The 22847-nt window shown below is 34.4% G+C and overlaps 1 protein-coding gene across 5 annotated transcripts in view; it reads right to left on the bottom strand.

Moving 5' to 3' along the window:
- Positions 1-22847, bottom strand: part of LOC147572006 (uncharacterized) — a 170710-nt gene that overhangs the window by 136532 nt on the left and 11331 nt on the right. For all 5 annotated transcript variants that reach the window (XR_015246596.1, XR_015246594.1, XR_015246595.1 and 2 more), the window contains exon 2: positions 11817-11891. The gene's annotated coding sequence lies outside the window, so the exon portion shown is untranslated. The remainder of the gene's footprint in view (positions 1-11816; positions 11892-22847) is intronic.

The raw sequence follows: 22847 nt of genomic DNA, 5'->3' as shown, positions 1-22847 counted from the left end.
GCATTACGTGTGGAGCCCTCTTGGGATTCTCTCTCTCTCTCGTCTTTGTCCCTTCCCTGCTCGTGTTCCCTCTCTCTCAAAAAAATTAAAAATATAAAAAATAAAAATACCCATTGCTTGTAACAATGTATAGAAATGTGAACTTATGTATTGCTTGTGATTATGTAAATTGAAATTAGTATCTAGGGTTAAATTTGAAATTATATATCAGAATACTTCAGGTAATATTGTTTACAATACTACTGAAGTAGAGGGGTGCCTGAGTGGCTCAGTCAGTTAAGCATTCCACTTCAGCTCAGGTCATGATCTCTTGTGAGTCTGAGCCCTGTGTAGGGATCTGTGCTGATAGCCTGAAGCCTGGAGCCTGCTTCAGATTCTGTGTTTCCCTCTCTCCTTGCTCATCTCCCACTTATGCTCTGTCTCTTCTCTCTCTCTCAAAAATAAACATTAAAAAAGTTAAAAACAAACAAACAAACAAACAAACAAACAATACTACTGAAATAGAAAGAACTAAGAGGTCCAAAGGGGAAGAGGGTTTTGGCTAAAAAAACTGCAGTTAATTCATACAATGAAAAGTTTTTCAGCCATTAAAATGATACTATAGAATAGAATATAACATTTTAAAATATTCATGTTCCTATTTGCCAATGCAGTTTAGTAGTGTGTAGAAATATGTATATAGCATATAAATAAAATCTAGAGAGAGTATATTCAAATGTAGGCAGTGTTTTCCTCAAGATGATGGTATTATGGATTAATTTTATTTACTTTCATTGAAACATGTTTACAATATATTTTTAAACATTAATTTTTAATAATTGGCAAGTAGGACCAACATTTAGGATTTAAGGCAATCAAGATCAATGAGATTGACCATATTTATGCATAAATGCATATTTCCATTAGTATTATGAAGTTATACGGGTGACTGCTTAAAAGGGCTATGTATGGCATGACATCAGTAATATCAAATGTTATACACAATAAAATAAATAAGATAATTTAGTCCATTAAAATTCATTGGCTGTGTTTTTGAAGACCAGCTTCCATGTCATGGTAGAAGATTCCAGATTGCAATGAGTAAACAACTGGATCCAAAATGAAGAAGGAGAAAAAAATGTACCTAACCCATTCAATAAAATGGATTATGAAGAAAATGGGAGAATATAGGTAATTAGTAAGAAAAAGTAGAATACAGGGAGTACTCTAGAGTTTTTGCTTTCAATTTTTTGCTTTTGTTATTTTTGTTCTTTTTTTCCTTTTAATATATAAAGGAATTCAATGTGTTTAGAGAAGAAATTTATGGAGAGAGAGAGTTTAAGAAACTGATGGGGGCAGAAGGAACAGTGATGAAATACCCAACTGAGAAGGAATGGGGTGAGATGGAGACAAAGAATCATAAACTTTAACCTGTATGGGGATCACTGGTAATCTTGTTAAAATGTATCCAGTAAGTCTGGACTGCAACCTGAGATTCTGCATTTCTAACAAGCTCCCAAGTGATGCCTTGGATTAACAAGAGGAGACCTTGGATTAACAAGAATCTAGACCACTGTTCTTAAACTTTTTAGATAGTGGAATCACCTGCAGAACTTAAAAAAAAATGCCTAGGCTTTTCACACACAGAGATTTGATTTCATTACTTTGGGTGATGCCTGATAGTTTATTTTTATTTTTATTTTTATTTTTAATTTGTGTATTTAGTTTTGAGAGACAGAGAGAGTGCACGCACAAGCAGGTGGGGGGCAGAGAGGGAGACAGAAAATCCAAAGCATGTTACAGGCTCTGAGCTGTCAGCACAGAGCCCAACACATGGCTCAATCCCATGAACTGTGAGATCATGACCTGAGCCGAAGTCAGACGCTTAACCAACCGAGCCACCTAGGTGCCCCATGACAGTTTTTCTTTTAATGGCCAGATGATGATAATGTGCAGAAGAGTTTGAGAATTACTGATCAAGGCCATAAATAATGAGAGATAAAGGAAACACCACTTTCTCTGTGAGATGGAAAAGATAAAGACTGGTCTAGATACAGATACCAGTGAGTATCTATATGAGGGAAGAGCAGGATGATGAGAGAGTCTGTATTTTTATCAAAGTAATAAACATACACAATTTTTTAAAAAGTCCTATGCCTTCTGTAATAAGAAATAGCAGTGCAGGCCCTGACATACCAGCCCCCATTCCCAATTCTCTCTCCTCAGAGGTATCCATTTTCAAATCTTGTAGATGTTTCTTCTGATCATTATCTTTAATTGTCTAAATAAGTTTTATTATTATTTACTGACTTTTTTCCACTTTTCTATATGTTCCATGTTATTTGTTTGGTAGTTTTTCTCAAATGTCTGGTGATCATTGGATGCTCATTCGTGTTAATGAAGAAGCATTATAAAGCTCATTAGAAGCTTGCTGTTCTCGAATATGACTGGTAGATAGTAGCTTTCACCAGCAGTGTGACTGGGCAAAAATTTGGTCTTTTTGTTTGGAGATTCCCAAATATCAACATCTGTAAATATAGTCTCTTGGATGGTCAGTTTCCCCATAAAGTCATTTCTGCAATCTCTAGCACCATTCTCCACTCAGTATATGCCTGGGTGTCGGTATTCTGGGAGCCAAATGGGTACAGAAGGCTGGGGGTGAACCAGATGAGTGGCGGGGTTGTGTGAGAGGAAAGAATCCTTCATATTTCAGTATGGCTGCCACCTTCCAATGAGCCTAATGGCTTCAAGTTCAATCTCCTCCTGAGTCTACCTTTCCAGAATATAAATGTTCACTTTCTGCCAGAGGAAAGGAGGAAAGGAGTGCTCACCTGATTATGTAGAGAAAGGATATCTAAGGGCCTAACAACTCCTTATATAAATTGTCATCTAACCTTCTTATTTTTAGCCACACTCAAGTCTCTTCTAGTTGACTCTACTTCTGGGTCCTTCAGTGTCTCTGCTGTGTGAATGCACTTCCTTACGTACCTACTTTGGTTCCCCTTCTTTCTCCTCTGATTAGTCACTTAGGTTTTGCCAATATCTTAAATCAATTGCAGATCTTATATCTACTTTCTAACTTACAATCCTTTGGTGCCTTATTTCATCCATTGTCATCTTGTCTATTTCCTTTTCTTTTCGTGATTTTTGTGCTTTTGTATCTCTATTCAAATTTTAGAAAGTCACTGGAAGAAGCAGTAAGGAGGTAAATGCCTTATTTAATCGGAAACCCTCTAGACATTTAAATTAAGAAAATAAATAAACATCTATTGGGTGAGGGGCATAGAAAAGGTAGAGGAATGGCATAGCTGCTAAAGAAAATTTCAGAAGAATTATGCCAGCAATCCATGAAGGACTTTTTCTTTTTTTAAGTACTGAATAACAAGTTAAGGCTCCTATATACCATTATGCAATTCTCCCTGGCATCTCTTAAGAGCAGAAAGGTTCTAGGAAGTAGCACTTTCATGTAGTGGAAAGAGCAGATGTTTTGGAGTGAACTATCCTGGGTTTGGATTTCTGACTCATTTGTAGCTTTGTGGTAAAAAGAAAACTAATCTGTTACAAGCTTCATTTTCTCATCTGTATAATTAAATAAATAAAATCTACCTTATAGAGTAATAATGCAGATTAGAAAACAATATGTACTATAGTGACTAGGATGTAATGAGTTTTTAATAAATATGTTGATAAAGAGGAAACTGGGTAATTTAATAGCATTTGGGGCTGTCCAGCATTAGAAGCGTTCTAATCAAGTGTGCTGCAAATAAATCTAAGGGAGCAAAGAAATTGTAGGTGTGAAAAAACCAGAGCAGCTGAAGTTATCCACTGTGGGCCTCTGTGACTAGAGAAAGGAATGAAGCTACACAGGGCTTAAGAAGTAGAAGAAAGCAATAGGCTAAGCTCTAAGTGAGACTGAGAAGCAATGTGGTGTGAATATGGGAACGGGAGAGTCAGAAAAGTGGGAACCCTTACTTGGGGAAGAGTGTCTTAGTGTTTAGGATCTTACAAGTGTTTCAGTTCTGAGATATGTCAAAACTCAGTGTAGAATGTTTGGAGAAAGTTGTAAAAAACTCAATGGATGGTTACTTTGAGGTACTACAGAAAAGTAATTTTGGGGCCAGTGTACTGGAGAGTTAACATCTGTGTAGAGACTGAAATGTTCCACCTTGGTGTCTAGAGCTAGGGGTAGAGTAGATCTAAAAATGTATATAAATTTAAAAAAATGAGCCCTCTTTATCTTTTGACTTGATTAGTTGCACTGGCCTATCAGTGTCCTTTGGTGCTTTTTAAGTTTCTTAGAGGTTAACTTCACAAAAATAACCAGGGAACCTATTAATCAGTGTGGATTATCTGCCCCAGTTCTGGAGATTCTGTATTTTTAATGAGAATCACAATAACCCCGTAATTCTGACTAGGTAGTGCATGTGTCAGACATTCAGGAACACTTTCACTAAGTATGACACAGATGAAGATTCTCATCTATCGATCCTCCTGTAATAAAGGAAAACACAATTCACATACCTCAGACGGTTCTGGATATGATTAATTTCTGGGACACAACTAATGTGTGGCTGAAATGAATGCTTAATTTCTGGAGATAACAGATCTAGCAGTATTTATGAATTTGGATTTTATCATCTATTGTATGTGTTGCTATAGGGACTGGATAGAAGTACTATTTTCTTCACACTCTAGGCTTTAATTCTATGGTAAATTTTACAGGATACAACTTATGGAGGAAAATGGGATATCTTAAAGTATTTAAAGAACAAACATTTCTCAGGAAAGAAAGGTAGTTGTGTGAAATTTACACAACAGCCCATTTATACTTCAGTATCATTCTCTGATTTCCTTTTTCAGATGAAGATTTTTAAATGTCTAAGTGACCTGCCTTAGATTATTCAGATTATATATGTATATATAACAGAGTCCTGGATCCAAATGCTGGCCTATCAGACTCTCAATAGAGACTGTTCTTTTAACAGCTTGCTCCATATAAACACATGTTTTCCTGAATTATTTAGTTTTAGAAGCCAAACTTCTTTTATTTTACTTTTGGTTGTGGTCCAGAATTAGCATAACTATAATAGCTTCAATTCTCCATTGTAACGTTTGTGTACACTTTGCAGAGCTCTTACATAAAAGCTGTCTAGGTTATGGCAGGATTCAATATGATTAAAGTGTTTGTTGTTTGGTGATTTTTTTTTTTTTTAGGTGTTAACATCAATCCCATAGTTGTGAGTTAAAGACTTTGCCTTCAATAACTTGAATTGCTCTGAAGTGAACTTGACATGTTATCTGAACATTTTTCACAATCACATTCATTTCATTCAGTCAGCATAATTGAGTATATAGAAATTCTTGGTAATATACAATGTGCTAATGAATTGCCTTTGCTGCATAGACAGGAATCTATATACTATATCAAAGGTTCAACAGTGAATTATTGGTCTAGCATAACTCTATACTAGTAATCAGAGACTTATTTGCAGGTAAATTGCTGGCTATTTATTAGCATGGCATATTCTGAAAAGAAAAATAGCCAGAGGTATTTCAGAAGATTAAGTAATACTAATTCTCTGACTACTTGGAAATCCAATAAAAAGTTTCTGATAGGTTTCCAGATAAGGTGCAACGGCTTTAAGTTCAGAAACAAAATAATCAATTCTTTAGAATGTTCTGTAAAGAAAGAAAAGTGATCAGTATTATTTTTCATTCAGAGAGGACAAAGTGAGTTTCAGAGAGCTGAACGGGGTGCTTTGTAAGCTTCATTTTGTGGAAGAGAGATACTTCTGTGATAAAAGAAGAAAGAGAAGAAGTAATTAATTTCTATCCAATTCTAAATTGTGGTTTTGAAGTCCTGTTGGTAGCTCCTCTCTGAATATCTGCTATAATTTATATTCATTTCCTGATGCTACCAACATGACATCAAATAAGAGGCAAACATCTAGCTAAAAAGTGAAAAGTTCTGATATATATTTAGCTTTATGTACACAATATATCTATGTATTTAATTTAAAGGTTTTTTTTTTTTTTTGGTAACTCACCTTGGAAATATAAAACTTGCAAATACCATCACATATTGCTGTATTTGAAGAGGGATGTTAAAACAAAAGAGAGTTTTATTTCTTTTTAATATGGGAGATAAGTACAAAATTGGGTGATGGAAACTATTCTATAGAGATCCTCACTAAAATTTCAACTTCAGTTTTAAAAGTATCACTAAAATGTAAGTTCTTTTAAAACAACAATGACATACCACACACCTATTACTATGACCAAAATCTGGAACATTGACATCTTCAAATACTGACAAGAATGTAGAACAACAGGGACTCTCCTGAATTGCTGGCGGAGATGCAAAATGGCACAGCCACTTTGGAAGACAGTTTGGCAGTTTCTTACAAAATTAGACATACTCTTACCATACAATCTAACAATCACACTCCTTGGTATTTACTTAAAATAGTTGAAAATTAATGTCCACACAAAAACCTACAGAAGGATATTTATAACAGCTTAATTCATAATTTGCAAAACTTGGAAACAACCAAGATGCCCTTCAGTAGGTAAATGGATAACAAACTGTGATACATCTAGACAATGGAATATTATGTATCACTAAAAAGAAATGAACTATCAAGCCATGAAAAGACAAGGAGGAATCTTAAATGCACATTACTAAGCATAAAAAGCCAAGGTGAAATGTGTGATTCCAACTATATGACAATAAAAAGATACAAAGAAAGATCAGTGGTTGGGAGGGTTTTATATTTCCAAGGGGGAGATGAATAGATGGAGCACAGAAGAGTTTTAGATCAGTGAAAATACTCTGTATGATATTATAATGACATATGTAATTACTTTTGTCTAAGCCCATATGATGTGGAACACCAAGAACAAACCCTACGGTAAACTGTGGACTTCAGTGATTATGATGTGTTAATATAAAAGAAATCTCTGTACCTCTCTCTCATTTTGTTTAAACCCAAACCAGCTCTAAAAAACTAAAGTATGTATGTTTTATTATGTATGAATAAGTAAGTAAATAAATAAATATTAAATTATTTTAATCCATATGGAACTGTTTCACTGCAATTTACCAGAATATATTATTGAATCTACTAAAAAAAGAAAGAATTTTCAACAGAATTAACCTATGATGTAAAAAATGATGGCCATCATAATCATTTCAAGTTTTCCAATATTTTCTTAGGATGGATGCTTTAGTTATATAAAGATTTTTGCAAGTCAACTTAATTTTTCCATATTTCATGTCATATTAATAATATGTGTGCTAAATTCATGTGTTAAGAATGTAAGGTCCAATGACACATTTGTGGCAGATATTCAGTAAGCATGAATGGAGTGAATATGCTGCAAGCATGTCTTTAAACGTACAACAAAAATTTATTAAACCTATTGCTCCAGGCAGCCCATAAAGCCACTTTCTATGGAGAATGACTAAGATTTCTCATGAAGTAATGCCAGAGAAATAATTTCATAAAGTCTTTCGAGCATATCCATATTCTGAAACACCTGCAGGACATTTCATTAATGAAAACTAGAGACTTTGAGATATTACTCAAATAAATCACAACATTCCCAATTGGCCTTTGGTTGATCTCATCTCATTAGTTTGGGGAAAATTGTTTAAGCCATTCCTAAATTATATGGTGTTTTACAGTCATGGAATTTATCTGTTGATTATCCATATGAAGAAATTATACTTATTATTCTCATGTATGTATATATATATATGTATATATATATTTTTTTTAACGTTTATTTATTTTTGAGACAGAGAGAGACAGAGCATGAATGGGGAGGGTCAGAGAGAGGGAGACACAGAATCCGAAACAGGCTCCAGGCTCTGAGCTGTCAGCACAGAGCCCGACGCGGGGCTTGAACTCACCGACCGCGAGATCATGACCTGAGCCGAAGTCGGCCGCCCAACCGACTGAGCTACCCAGGCGCCCCTTTATTCTCATGTATATTATACTGGACAACCTGTATGCCTTGCAGGCAAGACAATATATCTTATGTGTGAATATCACAACATTAATTTAAATGATTGGTTGATTAGAAAAACATTTTGGAGAGGGGGATGGGGGATTTTCAGTGTCCTTTCAAAATATGAAGAAATTGTATCCTATAATCTCTTTTATGTTGCACCTAAGTAATTACAATTCAGAACAATAAGCACTAAAACACTGATGAAACTAGACAGAATGTATAAGATGCACAATGGCAAATTTAATAACCTAAAAGAAGTCAATCCAAGTGAATTTTCACTCTATTCTGGGTTCAAAAATTAACTAAGTCCCATAACATAACTGTATAGTATTCCATAGCAAAAAATCTTGAATTAAAGATAATATACACATGTTATGTATTAATATATATCTAAATATCAAAATTTCATTAAAGTAATAAGAAACAGGAAAAAGTTCGTATTTCTCAAATATCATAGGAATGAAATGTCAAAAAGATTATATATCTCATTTTCTCAGGGAAAGATGTGCATTATATCATGGATTCACATATAAAATGTGTACCATCCATGGGGCGCCTGGGTGGCGCAGTCGGTTAAGCGTCCGACTTCAGCCAGGTCACGATCTCGCGGTCCGGGAGTTCGAGCCCCGCGTCAGGCTCGGAGCCTGGAGCCTGTTTCCGATTCTGTGTCTCCCTCTCTCTCTGCCCCTCCCCTGTTCATGCTCTGTCTCTCTCTGTCCCAAAAATAAATAAAAACGTTGAAAAAAAAATTAAAAAAAAAATGTGAACCATCCACATAACAAAATTAATTAGGACACATTCAATTATTTTTCATTAAGTTTTGAATTTGTGAAATAAAATCGCTATTTTTTCCCCATTTATAGATTTTTATGATCACAGGTGAATCAGAGAATGTTTAATCTGAACTGTGACCAAACTAAGACTTTTAAGAAATATATTTCATGCTGGGAAATTCTTTGGAATGGTTAAAGGACAAATGTAAGTAATGTTCATGGAATGGTTAAAGGACATATTCATGATTGTTACTGTTCATTTTATTCACATACATTCTTGACTCACCCCACTCCTGGGTCAAGTCTGCATATTTGATGGAATATGTAGATGAAGGATCTCTAGATAGTAGTGAGAGGGAACTGGGAAGGGTTATAATGTGTCTTCACCCTTCCCCTAGCAGGCTGACTGTTTTTGCTTCCTATGAGAGAAGGGTCTAGGAAGTAGGCAAGGATTCAAGCCCGTATACCACCAAGGAGCACTCTTACTGGTGTACTTCCCCTCCGTCAATCTTTCTTCTGAGCACTTCATAAAAGCAGAAAGCCACTGTGCCTGAAGCTCCTAGGGATTCTGAACTGTTACACTAGCCCATGCTTAAAGAATTTGTTAAATTTTTAAGAATTTGTTAAAATTTTGTTTTCTTCTTACCTACTTTTATAAATGCCCTCTTGTTAAAAATTTTATTTGTTTTCTTCTTACCTACTTTTATAGATGTCCTTCAGAGGTGGTTGTTACTATTTGGAATTTAGGTTATGTGAGATCTAGTAGGCTCAGAAAGATCTCTAATAGGCTCAGAAAAATTATGATTTTGTTATTATCTCAACTTTTTTTCATTGCTAGGTGAACTGCTGTTCTCTTGAAGTTTTCTGTAACCTAAGTGGAAACCAAACTGGCACATATCTAGTAATTTTTGTTTGTAAACTGGACATTTCAATGCTATATAGCAAGGATTCTCACTTCTATGTTGATTTACATTCTGACAGAGAGTTAACTTACTACATGATCACCTTTAGTTTATGTGGCTTTGTTTTATGCTTTCCTGAACAGCTGATGAAGCCTAAGGTATTTCTAAGTCTTCCTAACTTTGCAAGGCTCTTAACTCCAAACACTGTTTCCTTTATGGAGGCAGCAAACTGAAAATATCCCTCAGTTCTTTTAACATTCAAGCTATTGATTTCTCCTGGTATTCGTGAAATCTGTTCATGTGTTTTTCAGGAGTTATGCAAGGATTTAAGGGAAGTTTATAAGCAGATTCTGGGGTCCTTCCTCATGGCACCTTTTTAATAATATTTCTTCCCTCAATTCCTATCTGCTCTGGTAGCCCTGAACTCTACCCTCTGACTCTTTTAGCCAATAAGAATGCAACTGTCTACTTGAGTTTATGGTGCCTCACAATGTATGTACTGCAAAATGCCCCCAGGGAAAAGTCTTCATGAACATGAATATCACTCAGTGAGACTCAAATCCCTTCCCTTAAGAATAGATTCCCTCTAGTTCTTGCCTGGTTAGGAATTTGTTAAGGACTCTCCAACAGCTGTTTCTATATTTTATCCAGAATTTATAATTGTTATATATAGGAGGGATAATGTCATAAGCAATTCTGTTGTTAATGTACTGAAACCTCACCTTGGTTTCAGTTTATTTTTAAAATAGAGATTATAGAAATAATACCTAATTCTTAAGGAAGTTATATGGATTTAATCAGGTCATACATGCATACCTATAGGTCTTTAAAGCAATTTTAGCATATAGTAGAATCTTGATTTTATTACAATAATTTCTAACGTAAGCTCCTTCTAAGGAGCTAAGACATCTTTGCAAATGCCCGAACTTCGAGTGACATGCTTTGTTTCTTGATTACATTTAATTCCCCCCCAAAGACATAGAAATACGGTCTTAAGCAAATATTTGGGTTATTCAAAATGGAAAATATTTTAAACTACAATTATCTGGACACTGATGATTTAGCAAAAATTAATTGAAATACCACTATATACTATAACTCTGCTTGATTCTGAAAATAAGAGTAGGTAAAATACAAATAATCCAGAATATCTATATAATGTTTTTCACCTCATTTTTCCCCATGGAAACAGGATCTTAACAACAAATTGTTCATAAGTAAATATAGTAAAATTAGCACCCAAAATATCTACAATTTCTATTTAATCATAATATTTCTGGAATTGATACATGGGGTTATCAGACACAATAAAATAAAAGTTTTAGCCATGCACATCACACCTTATTTTGTATAATTTAGCAAAGCACTGTGGCGGTCTTTTGTAATATGTCAGAATACCTAAATAAAAACCATCCCATATAGCGAGACATACTTTTTTTGTACATATAGGAACATTTACTTTTTAAAAATGTTTATAACATTTGTATAACATTTTATAAAAAGTCAAGATCATAAAGCAAGATAAATACTCTAAAATATCAGTCAATCATAGATAAAACCATTCAGATAAAATATTTGTATTTGCCTTTTGAACACAGAAAGATATTTTAATACATATAACAACATAGTAACAGAAAGATGTTCATTCTCCATATTAAGATTATCTAACATCTAAAATCAGATTTCCTGAGTGAAAACCAGCCTTTCATGAAGGAAATGATTTAGAGTTGGTTAATATACTATAAAATATAGAATACCAATATTTACTCATTCTCCACATCTTTTTTTTTTTTTTCAACATTTATTTATTTTTGGGACAGAGCGAGACAGAGCATGAATGGGGGAGGGGCAGAGAGAGAGAGGGAGACACAGAATCGGAAACAGGCTCCAGGCTCTGAGCCATCAGCCCAGAGCCCGACGCGGGGCTCGAACTCACGGACCGCGAGATCGTGACCTGGCTGAAGTCGGACGCTTAACCGACTGCGCCACCCAGGCGCCCCCTCCACATCTTTTAAGGGTGAAACGCTGAGCTATAATCTTATTACCATTAATATGTAACCCCCAAAATGTGTTCACTGCACAGTTCTTCATATAGGATTTGCTTCTCTTATATTGGCATACACATTCTCCAAAAAATGTAACTTACCCAGTGAAAAAAGATCAATGAGGGTTTTAGAATACTCTTTGAATGTTAATAAGAAGTCTTTATCCTAGTCAGCACCTAGGGAAAAAAAAACAACTAATGCCAGTTTACTTTCAAATATCAATAAAACAATGCCACAATTAATGACTCAGAACCTTGAAAACTCTTTTTAAGTTCTTCCCATCCCCACTGCCATAACATTTATTTATTCATAGAATGAACCCAAACATAATTTTATTTCAGTTTCTAATGGACAGTTGAACAAACTTCAATTACATGATCCATTTATTTTTAGAGATGTATGACATAGTTGTAAATTGTAATATAGCCATTGTATTAGGAGGTATAATACAATATGCCAAAAATAATCACGACTGTTAGCAATATGACATACAGAGTAAGTTGATTGTTACTGTTTTCATTGGAAGTGGGGATATGACATGAAAACTAGATTCATCTTTTTCCTATGATGATCACTTCTGATTATAAAACCTGAGGGTTGAATTTCAGTATGACTTCTTCCTCTGAAAACACTCTTACCTCAATTTTTCCATAGGAGGTCAAAGTAACCATTAAGTGAAGCTTACTATGCGTTCTGATTTAACTGAAAGGAACACTGATATCAAGAATCAAGCTGTGGACACTCTTCCCCTGATGTAAATAATGTCACATCCATGATCTAATGTCACATGTCATGGCCCAGGTGAAATCAATATTCTAGATTTAGACACAGGGACAAGCAATTTTTCCACCTTTTCTTTTGCAACAATGGAGAATTTGAAATTAAAATCATAAATCATACATTGTAGTTTAGAACTAACAAGTGATTTGGTCTCCAAAAGTTATTTTAGAATCAGAGCCAAGCAATACTAATTCAATGAAGTTGCACTAAAGTGTTGAGAGAATTTTGTGTGAACACTAAAGACCTATTCCGTAGGTCTATCCCACCTACAGTATGGATAAAAATGACTCCCATACTAATAAAGAGTAACTCAAACTCTCAAGTGGCTGAACTAGAACAGTTTCTGAAATACACACTCAGAAGTTAAAAATTGGTCAGTTTGCCCCCTTTCACGATTTTAATTAATATTATAGATATCATCATGACAGTTCTAGATTTACATAGATTTTGAATTTATATGCTACCTTTACCCATTTGAAGATCTACAACAGAACAAAGGTATACTACTGGTAATTTGGGTTTTTCACATTTAGCATGATTTCAATTAGTCACAAATTTCTATCCATAAAAGAACAGTTTTGAAGGTAAAAAGAAATATATCTTGAAATATATGGCAAGTTTTTTTTTTATCTTTCTCATAAATATTTTGTTTCAATGTTTCTTTACTTTCTCTTTTTCTTATTTATCTATTTTTTATTAATGTATTGCTCCAATCTAGACAAATCTTAATATTTATTCTTGTTTGGATTCATAGTAAATGATCTTCAAAATCTACAACTCCTCCAAATATCTACAAACCAGCACCTACTTTTATTTTGGATTGGGTGCTTTTCTTCCTGCCAGGACCTTCTGCTTCCCTCTAACACAAAATTCCTCACCATCTATTGTAATTCACTTATGTGATCCTTCAAACTGGATAGATTATATGATGCTTCTCTGTAGCTTCTACTTATATTCTTTATACTTGCAATTATTTGATCATTCATCATACAATCTGCCTTTCTCATTGCACCTGAACTCTATGATGGCAATTAATATTGATTACTGACTGACTAGCTTTTAAATTTCTACTTTTCTACTGAATTATTAAAGGTGAACATAGTGAGCCTGTGTCTCCATGCCTAGTAAACAGTAAATACTCGGTACATTTTGTTGAATGATCACCAACCATCTCTTTTTCCAGAATGTCTAATTGGGAAATCATATCACAGATCAATTTATAAAAAAAATATAAAGTCCACTTTATAAATGATCTATCATCTGCACTGCCACTATGGCACCATGGCAGTTAAATATTAAAATTAGATGACTTGATTGTTTTCAACTGGCTCATCTTCTTCTACTGAGAGATTGTTTCAGTTTCACTTCCCTCAATGATGGGCTTTCTTCTCATTTTATGCATTTTTGCTTGTCTATTTATGCTAAGTCTTCAGTTACTATTTATACGTACATAAGTCAGAATATAATGTTTCAAGTGCAGACACTCCTATAAGTTCCAAACACATGTAACATTGCCACCTTGATATCTCCACTTTTCTACCTCAAACAACATATCTGTATCAAAAAATGACTTAGGATATTTTATATCTACTACCGCACAAAGTGGTGTCTTTCCAATCCTAGTGAATAGATCAACCATTCGTTTCATATCCTATTGATTATCTCAACAAATGTAGAAAAGCATTTGAGAAAATTCAACATCTAATCATGATAAAAAACACACAACAAACTGGGTATAGAGGGGACATGCATCCACATAATAAAGACCATATATGACAAGCCCACATATCCTGTGCAGCAGGAAAAAGCTGAAAACTTTTCCTCTAAGATATGGAATGAGACAGGAAGCCTTCCCCCACCACTTTTATTCAACATAGTACTGGAAGTTCTAGCCAAAGCAATTAGGCAAGAAACAGAAATAAAATCCATCCAAATTAGAAAGGAAAAAATAAAACTGTCTTTATCGCAGATGACATTATCCTATGTAGAGAAAATCCTAAAGATTCCACCAAAAACTGTTAGAATAAATAAATTCAGTAAAGTTGCATACAACAAAATCAATAAGCATAAATCATAAAGCATTTCATTAAGAAAATAATCCCACTTACAATATCATCAGAAAGAATAAGTACTTAGGAATAAAGTTTAAATAAGGAGATGAAAGATCTGTACATTGAAAGCTGTAAGATGCTAAAGAAAGAAATTGAAGACACAAATAAATGGAAAGCTATTCTATGTTCATGGATCAAAAGAATTAATATCCAGACTACCCAAAATAATCTATACACTCAATGTAATCTCTTATCAAAATTCCAATGTCATCTTTATAGAGATTAAAAAATAATCCTAAAAGTTGTTTGGAACCACAAAAGACAGAATGGCTAAAGCAATTTTGAGAAAGAACAAAGCTGGGATCATGACACTCACTGATTTCAAACTATATTAGAAAGCAGTAGCAATCAAAACAGTATGGTAGTGGCATAAAAACAGACACACTGATCAATGGAACAGAATACAGATCTCAGTAATAAACCCATGGAATTTTTGAAAAAAACATGCCAAAAATATATAATGGGGAAAGGATAGTTTCTTCAACAAAAGGTTTTGAGAATACTAGATAGTTATACATGAAAGAATAAAATGGGGCACCTATCTTGCAAGATAAACAAAAATCAACTCAAAATGGATTAAAGACTTGAATGTAAGTCCTGGAAATGTGAAAATGCTAGAAGAAAACATAGTGGGTAAGCTCCTTGACAGCAATCTTGGCAATGATTATTTGGATACCAAAGTGAATGCAAAAATAGCAAAATTAGACAAGTGAGCTACTTCAAACTGAAAAGCTTCTACACAGCAAAGGAAACTATCATCAAAATGAAAAGACAGCCTATGGAATAGGACAAACTATTTGCAACCACATATCCAATAAGGGGTTAATATCCAATATACACAGGAATGCTCACAACTCAATAGCAAAAAATCAAATAACCCAACTAAAAAATGAGCAAAAGATCTGAATAGATATTTTATTTCAAAGATGATATACAAATGACCAACAGGCACATGAAAAGATGCTCAACATTACTAACCATAAGGAAATTGAAATCAAAACCACAATGTGATATCACCTCCCTCTTGTTGGATGTCTGTTATCAAAGAGACAAGAGATAACAGGGGTGCCTGGATGGCTCTGTCAGTTAAGCTTCTTACTCTTGATTTCAGCTCAGATCATGGGATCAAGCCCCTCATCTGGCTCCTCATGAGCGTGGAGCCTGTTTAAGATTCTCTCTCTCTCCCTCTGCCCCTCTACCTTACTCACACATGCTCTCTCTCTCTCCCTCTCTCTCTCATATAAATAAATAAATAAATAAATAAATAAATAAATAAATAAATAAACAAATAAATAAGTAAATAAAACCATAATTAAAAAAATCAATAGATAATAAATGCTGGTGAGGTTGTGGTGGAAAGGAGCCCTTGTACACTGTTGGTGGGAATGTAAACTGGTTGTAGCTACTATGGAAAACAGTCTGCTTTCTCAAGAAGTTAAAAAAAGAACTGCCATAGGATCCAGTAGTTCCACTTCTGGATATATGTCCAACATAAAGGAAATTGTTATCTCAAAGGGGTATCTGTACTCCCATAATTGCACCATTATTCATAAGAGCCAAGATATAAAAACAGCCTTATGTCTATCAATGGATCAATGGACAAAGAAAATGTGCTGTTTATACAGTGCAATATTATTGAGCCTTAAAAATAAGGAAATCCTGTCATTTGTGACAACATGGATGAACTTGGAGAGCATAATGTTAAGTGGAATAAGCCAGACAGAGAAAAACAAACACTGCGTGGTGCATGGGATCATTTATATATGCAATCTAAGCAAACAACAATCCCTCCCCCCCCCCCCACAAAAAACGGTTAAACTCACAGAAAAGAGAGAGTAGAAGTGGTTTCCAAGGCTGAGGAATAGGAGAAATAGGAAGAGGTAGGTAAAAGGGTACAAACTTTCAGTTATAAGATGAATAGTCTGAGGATCTAAAATATAACATGGTGATCATAGTTGATAACACTGTATTGTGTAATTGAAATTCGTGAAGAAAGTAGAACTTTTGAGAGAAAATTTCTCTAGTTCTCTAGAGAATCCAGGCTCAGAAACCCCACTCAACATGTCATCTGACACCCATTCCAAATCCCCTGCTGTCAGCAGAGATAACTGCTGAAACTCAAAGTATTTATAAAAATATTTTCCCCTGTGTTTGTTTCTCAAACAACAATGAGACCCCTACAGATAGAAATGGAGAGTCCCCAAACCTCTTTTTATATGGTCTTATGGAACTTGTTTTTCAGCAAAGGAAAAAAATATCCAAATATTATGAAATAATGCAGACATTGAGTGTTTGACACACATGTTTGTCAAGGATTAAAGCATTAGTGAGGTGAAAAAAAGGAAGAAAACCAGATTGGTATTAATATAATACCATGGTAAACACTATTTCATTAAGCCTCATGGATATGGGAACTACAGGACTGTCACTATGAAATATTTAAACAACATGTGAGGAAAATGAAATTGAAAGAAAAGGAGCAAAGTAGACACTTCTGAAAAGTTTTGACAGAACATTGTCAGGTACAGGAAGTAAGGAAGATAAAAAGAAGAAAAAATATAGCCTAATGATGCACATTAAAAAATCTAGAACAGATTTTATAAATAATATATAAAACTTGCTTAATAATTCATTAGCTAGTTTCTTTCCTAACACCTAGTTTTCTAGACCCCTCTCTTTCCCCATAGAGTTGGTAAATTTGGATATTTTGAATATGGAATGTGTTTTGCCAAGCAATGAATTCGCTTTATACTCACTCTCGTCAATACTAACATTTCTTGCATTTATTCTTAATACTTAAAAACAATCTGCCAATCATTTTAAATATACATTTACTAAGACCTGAGTATTTTGATAAATGTGCTATTTTACAAATCTTCTTTTAAAGAAAGGAGAAACATGAAGCCAAAGAGCTTATCTTACTGGCTCAAAAAGACACAATCACACATCAGACCATGGGTTTGCTTATAGGTCCTGTGTGACAGGCTACAGTTAAGCTAGCATCCTATACTCCATATGTCATTGCCACGTTGGTCCTCAACGCACAGACTGTAACTGATTCTCAGTTCTAAATATAAAGGCAATGAATCCTTCCCCAAATCAACACCCAGTATGACAGCGGATGCACCAATGTTGGTACCAGATTCTCTCTGCCCTCCAGCCTTGTTAAATGCAGAGAAGTGAATTAGAAAGAACAATGGCACATAGTGCAAGGATCAAAGCATTAGGAGTAACATCTTCAACATAACAAATTTCTTTTTGGTAGGAATAATACAAAGCTAATACCTTTAAAAGGAAATGGGATTGTACTTTTTAAAACTATAACATTACTAACAAAGAATTACTCAATATATTTACTGGCTTTCAATCAGCAACAATTATAGAAGGTAAGGTTTTTCAATGTGACTTTTTCTAATTGTTCATTTGTTAATTATTAATTATTAATTCATTATCTACTAAGTGCTAGGGATTATGGTTGGTGCTAAGGATATAATGGCAAATGAAACAGCTTTGTTGCTTCCACTTAAGGATTTTAAGTCTAGACGATTGTATCGGGAGTAATCTGTTACAAAGGAATCAGAAGGAACAGCAGTTTTCAAAACTGTCATGAACTTGGGACTATGATTTAATACCTTCTGAGAGAAATATAATCATCTTTAGAACATTTCTAAGTAGAGTCTGGACAACTTTATTTAGCAGCCACAAGAAGTCAATATATTAGCAGAAGTTTTAAGAGATAGGCAGTCCCAAATGCACTATTAAAACACCATGTAACACTAATGTAAGTAGGGTACAGGCTCTTAATGGCCAAAACACGGGGCTCAGCTTTGGACTGCTGGACATTTGTCCTACGGCCCACTAACTAGTCTCAACTAGTGCTCAGGATATAATATTGAGAAACATTAGGGTAGTTAACTCATTGTCTCCTAAAGAATTGGAGCTTATAGGGGCGCCTGGGTGGCGTAGTCGGTTAAGCGTCCGACTTCAGCCAGGTCACGATCTCGCGGTCCGTGAGTTCGAGCCCCGCGTCGGGCTCTGGGCTGATGGCTCGGAGCCTGGAGCCTGTTTCCGGTTCTGTGTCTCCCTCTCTCTCTGCCCCTCCCCCGTTCATGCTCTGTCTCTCTCTGTCCCAAAAATAAATAAATGTTAAAAAAAAAAAAAATTAAAAAAAAAAAAAAAAAAAAAAAGAATTGGAGCTTATAAAGGTAAAATATTAATATCTGTTAGGCTAAATAAACATTTTTTTCTTTAATAATTAAAACATTTTTGTCTGGTAGTTACTTAATAGAGAAATAAGAGATTTGATTTTGATAGGATTTATATCTATTAAAATTTGTTTCTTTATTGTCTTTGGCAAGAATTGAGTTTGAAGTACTTGATAGCCTGTGTTCCTCTATATATATCTGAAGAACTCTTGTTCATGCCCTGAGGCCAGGAATTCAACCCCTTCACCTGCCCAGCTACTTGAAGGCCCCACTAACTACAAATTTAAGGACTTTGAGCATTGGCTCTTGGCATTCTCAAACGATCTTAGCTCCTGCATATTTGTACCTCTCTTATTCTTAATTTTAGAGACCACTTGACTGAGTTTTTAAATTAAATTTACTTTTATTCTTACTTTTATATTGCTCCCATAAGTTTATATCTTTCAGGAGTTTACAATTTTATTGATTTACTAGCTTTATTATTCTCTCTAAAATTAACATTTTATAATTCTACTTGCTTAAAGAAGTGTATTGGCTTTTGCTTTTATTTCTTTGTAGTATTAGAATCATACCAAACCATTATCAATTAGAGTTCTCAGTTGTTTTATCTCATTTTCAGCTTTTGTATTTGGTATCTTTATTATTCTAATTACTTTTAATGCTTTATAATTTCTTAATTTTGTTACAATGTTTTTTCCCTTGAATTTTTCCTATATTAAATAATAACCTCTGATATTGCATAAGAATAAAGCAATAAGCAAAATGCCAGGAAAAAAAGATCAAAGAAGCCAACAGGCAAAATATAATCACAAACAATTTAAAATTACCATAATTTTTGGCTTTTTAATTCTCTGTGAAAGAAACTCTTTATGTTACATTTTATTTTTATTTATTTATTTTTAAATGTTTATTTATTTTGAGAGAGAGAGAGAGAGCACATGCGCAAGAGAGACTTTGAGCGTAAGTGGGGGAAGGGCCAGGAGAGAGGAAGAGAGAGAATCCCACGCTATCAGCACAGAGCTTGATACAGGGCTTAAACCCATGAACCACGAGATCATGACCTGAGCCAAAATGAAGAGTCAAATGCTTAACAGACTGAGCCACCCAAGCATCCCATGTTACATTTTATTTTTATATAAAGAGTTCATTTGATCTATTAGAGTCAACATGTTTTGAGAATTTCTCTTAGCATTTCTTTTTAACTAATAGTTCCCTAAGTCCAGCACTTCAGTTCTAGGCTCTTCTTTCCCGCCCTGTAGACCCTGCCACAAACGCTAACTATACCAACCAAATCCACAGTCTGCACCTGGATGGGGGTCCCTGTATATTGCCGCTTCACCTGATGAGGAAGATTTTTCTCATCATATGACCCCATCTTCTTATCACAGGGCCTCAAGCAGAGCAATATTAAAAGTATTATAAAGGACCTAAAGAATGTTAAATGAGTTGTTAAATAAAACTCACAGAGAGACAAATATTACTCGTGTTTTAGTTGTATTAGGACTCTTCTGAATTCTGTTTAATTACTTCTGGGCTTTGAATCATTAAAGAGTGAATTTTTGAACAGTAGCAAATCAGATGTTACAAAAAAGTTAGTCTGAACTCTGGTGGCTAGCTCAGGTGGTCTTGTGATGACAGAAACATTCTATCCGTTGCTTTATTAATGGGTATACTTAATGTTTTATGTATACTACCAATGTAAGCAAATTACTTTCACTGAACATTTATTTAAATTCCACCTGTCACTTTGGATAGAACTGGCATTGTTGTGTAATGTGTGAAAATGTGTGTATATGCATCTGCACACATGTGACTCTAAATAAAATGGTTTCCTTTAATGTATTTATATTAAACCCAGACTTTTGTAAAGAAAAAAATAACAATTTTAGAGAAAACCTAATGTTCTTGCCCATCTCTTCTCTAAGGCACTTGCTACCATCTCATATACCTTGCTCTGTCAACTTCCTTCTCTCCATCTACTGTCTCTGCTCCCACCTGCTTTTTCCTATCAGTATTTAAAATTCATTAAATCTCTTAACAGGTAAATAAATAAAATATTTCACAAATTCATCTACCTATTCAAAAAACACACACAAATGTGGTAGGGCGGATGGGTAAAGGGGAGCAAGAGATACAGGCTTCCAGTTATGGAATGAATACATCACAGGAATAAAAGGTACAGCATAGGAAATATAGCCACCGATAGTATTGTATGGTGACAGATGTAGCTACACTTGTGGTGAGCATAGTATAATATATATAGACTTGCCCAATCACTATGCTGTACACCTGAAACTAATGTAACATTGTGTGTCAATTATACTTCAATACAAAAGAAAAAGAATGAAATTGCCAATTAAAAAAAAAAAGGAAAGAAGAAAACAAGCAAAGTCTAAATAACTCTCATATCCAAGAGTATTTGGATATATGATGACTAAATGTAATTCAATATTAAACAGGCTGCTTGAAAAGAACAAGAGGTATAAAGCAAGAAAATATGAATAAAATATGAACTTCAGTTAATAAGAATTTATCAATATTATTAGTTCAGTAATTATAGCAAATGTACCATACTAATATAAGATATTAATAATGGGGAAAATTGGGGCACCTGGGCGACTCAGTCAGTTACATGGTTGTCTCTTGTTTTTGGCTCAGGTCACGATCCCACCGTTTGTGAGCTAGAGCCCCAAGTAGGTCTCTACACTGACAGCATGGAGTCTGCTTGGGAATCTCTTGCCATCGCTCTCTGCCCCACCCCCTCTCATGCTCTCTCTCTCTCTCTCTCTCTCCCTCTCAAAATAAATAAACTTAAAAAAAAAGAAAGAAAGAAATACTTTCACCCTCTGTCCACTATTCTTTTTCTCCAGTTTATTTCTCATTTGACTGACTTCTAACTTCTGACCATATCATTCAGTTTTCACTAAGGTAATTAAAGACTTCTTGTTGCTAAATCTGATACACTCAGATCAAGGGAAATGATTTAGTCTGGGGTGGGATAATCAGGGAAGGTGTCCAAGAACAAATTAAACTTTCTAAATGTAGAAACTGAAATCACCTACCAAGTGTTAATCAGGATGAATGTAAAAAGGCACTAACTTAATGAAAGAAATATAATCCTTCAAAGCAAAAAAGACAAATCCAAGATCTCTCAAGTTTCCAAAGAGAAAAAAATAATATGCTTACAAAAGAATGAGTACAAACTGCCACTGAACTCATCAGTGGGACAGTGCTTTCAATGTTCTGAGGGACAATGATTTTACCCTAGAATTTTATACTAGCTATTGATTAAATGTAAAGGTAGAATAAAAAATTACCAAGATTCAGAAACTTTTCCTACTGTGTAACTTTTCTTCAGAAGTTAGTTCATGATTTAGTAAATAGTAAACCAAAACCAAAACCAAAACAGAGGGAAATCTTAAAACATCTATGCTGTTATGCAGAAAAAGACAAAATTAAAAAGAGAGATGGGGAGGTTTGGGAGTATGACTTCCAAAACAAAAAGCAGACAGAATTTTATAAAATAAAGATATGGAGAAACATTTAAGCTATAGCAATGGTACAAAACAAAAGGGGTAGAAAGAGGCAGAAAAGGGGGCAACTAACACAACCAGCGAAATAAGGCACCTTGTTAAAGGTGGCAGAGTTGCAGATGGAAAAAGTCAGTCATTGAATCATCTAATCAGGTACAACTACATTAGATTCTTAAGTCAGTAAGCAAACAAAATCTCTGAGATCTGGATAGTATCTGTTATCGTACCCAGTGTTTCTTTAACTAATTCACCTTCCTAGGTCTATGTAATGCTTTATTTTATTTTTTTGCCTAAATTTCACCTTGTCTGATACTATAACCCATCCCCCACCCCTTATTGCTTTGCTTATCCCTCTCCCTTTTGGTTTTTCCTTTTCTCCCCTCTTCCTCCTCCTTTTCCTTCTTTTTCTTCTTCTCCTCTTCTCCCTTCTCCTCCTCCTTCTTTGCTATTGAATTTCCCTGCTAGAATTTTAGTTTAATTTTTAAAACTCACTTTGTTTTAAA

This window comes from Puma concolor, chromosome F2 (genome assembly GCF_028749965.1).
Source record: "Puma concolor isolate L17-30 chromosome F2, mPumCon1.1.hap2, whole genome shotgun sequence".
In the NCBI taxonomy this organism is placed as follows: Eukaryota; Metazoa; Chordata; class Mammalia; order Carnivora; family Felidae; genus Puma; species Puma concolor.
Note: the sequence above shows the minus strand (reverse complement) of the source record. Positions and strands in the feature narration are given on the sequence as shown.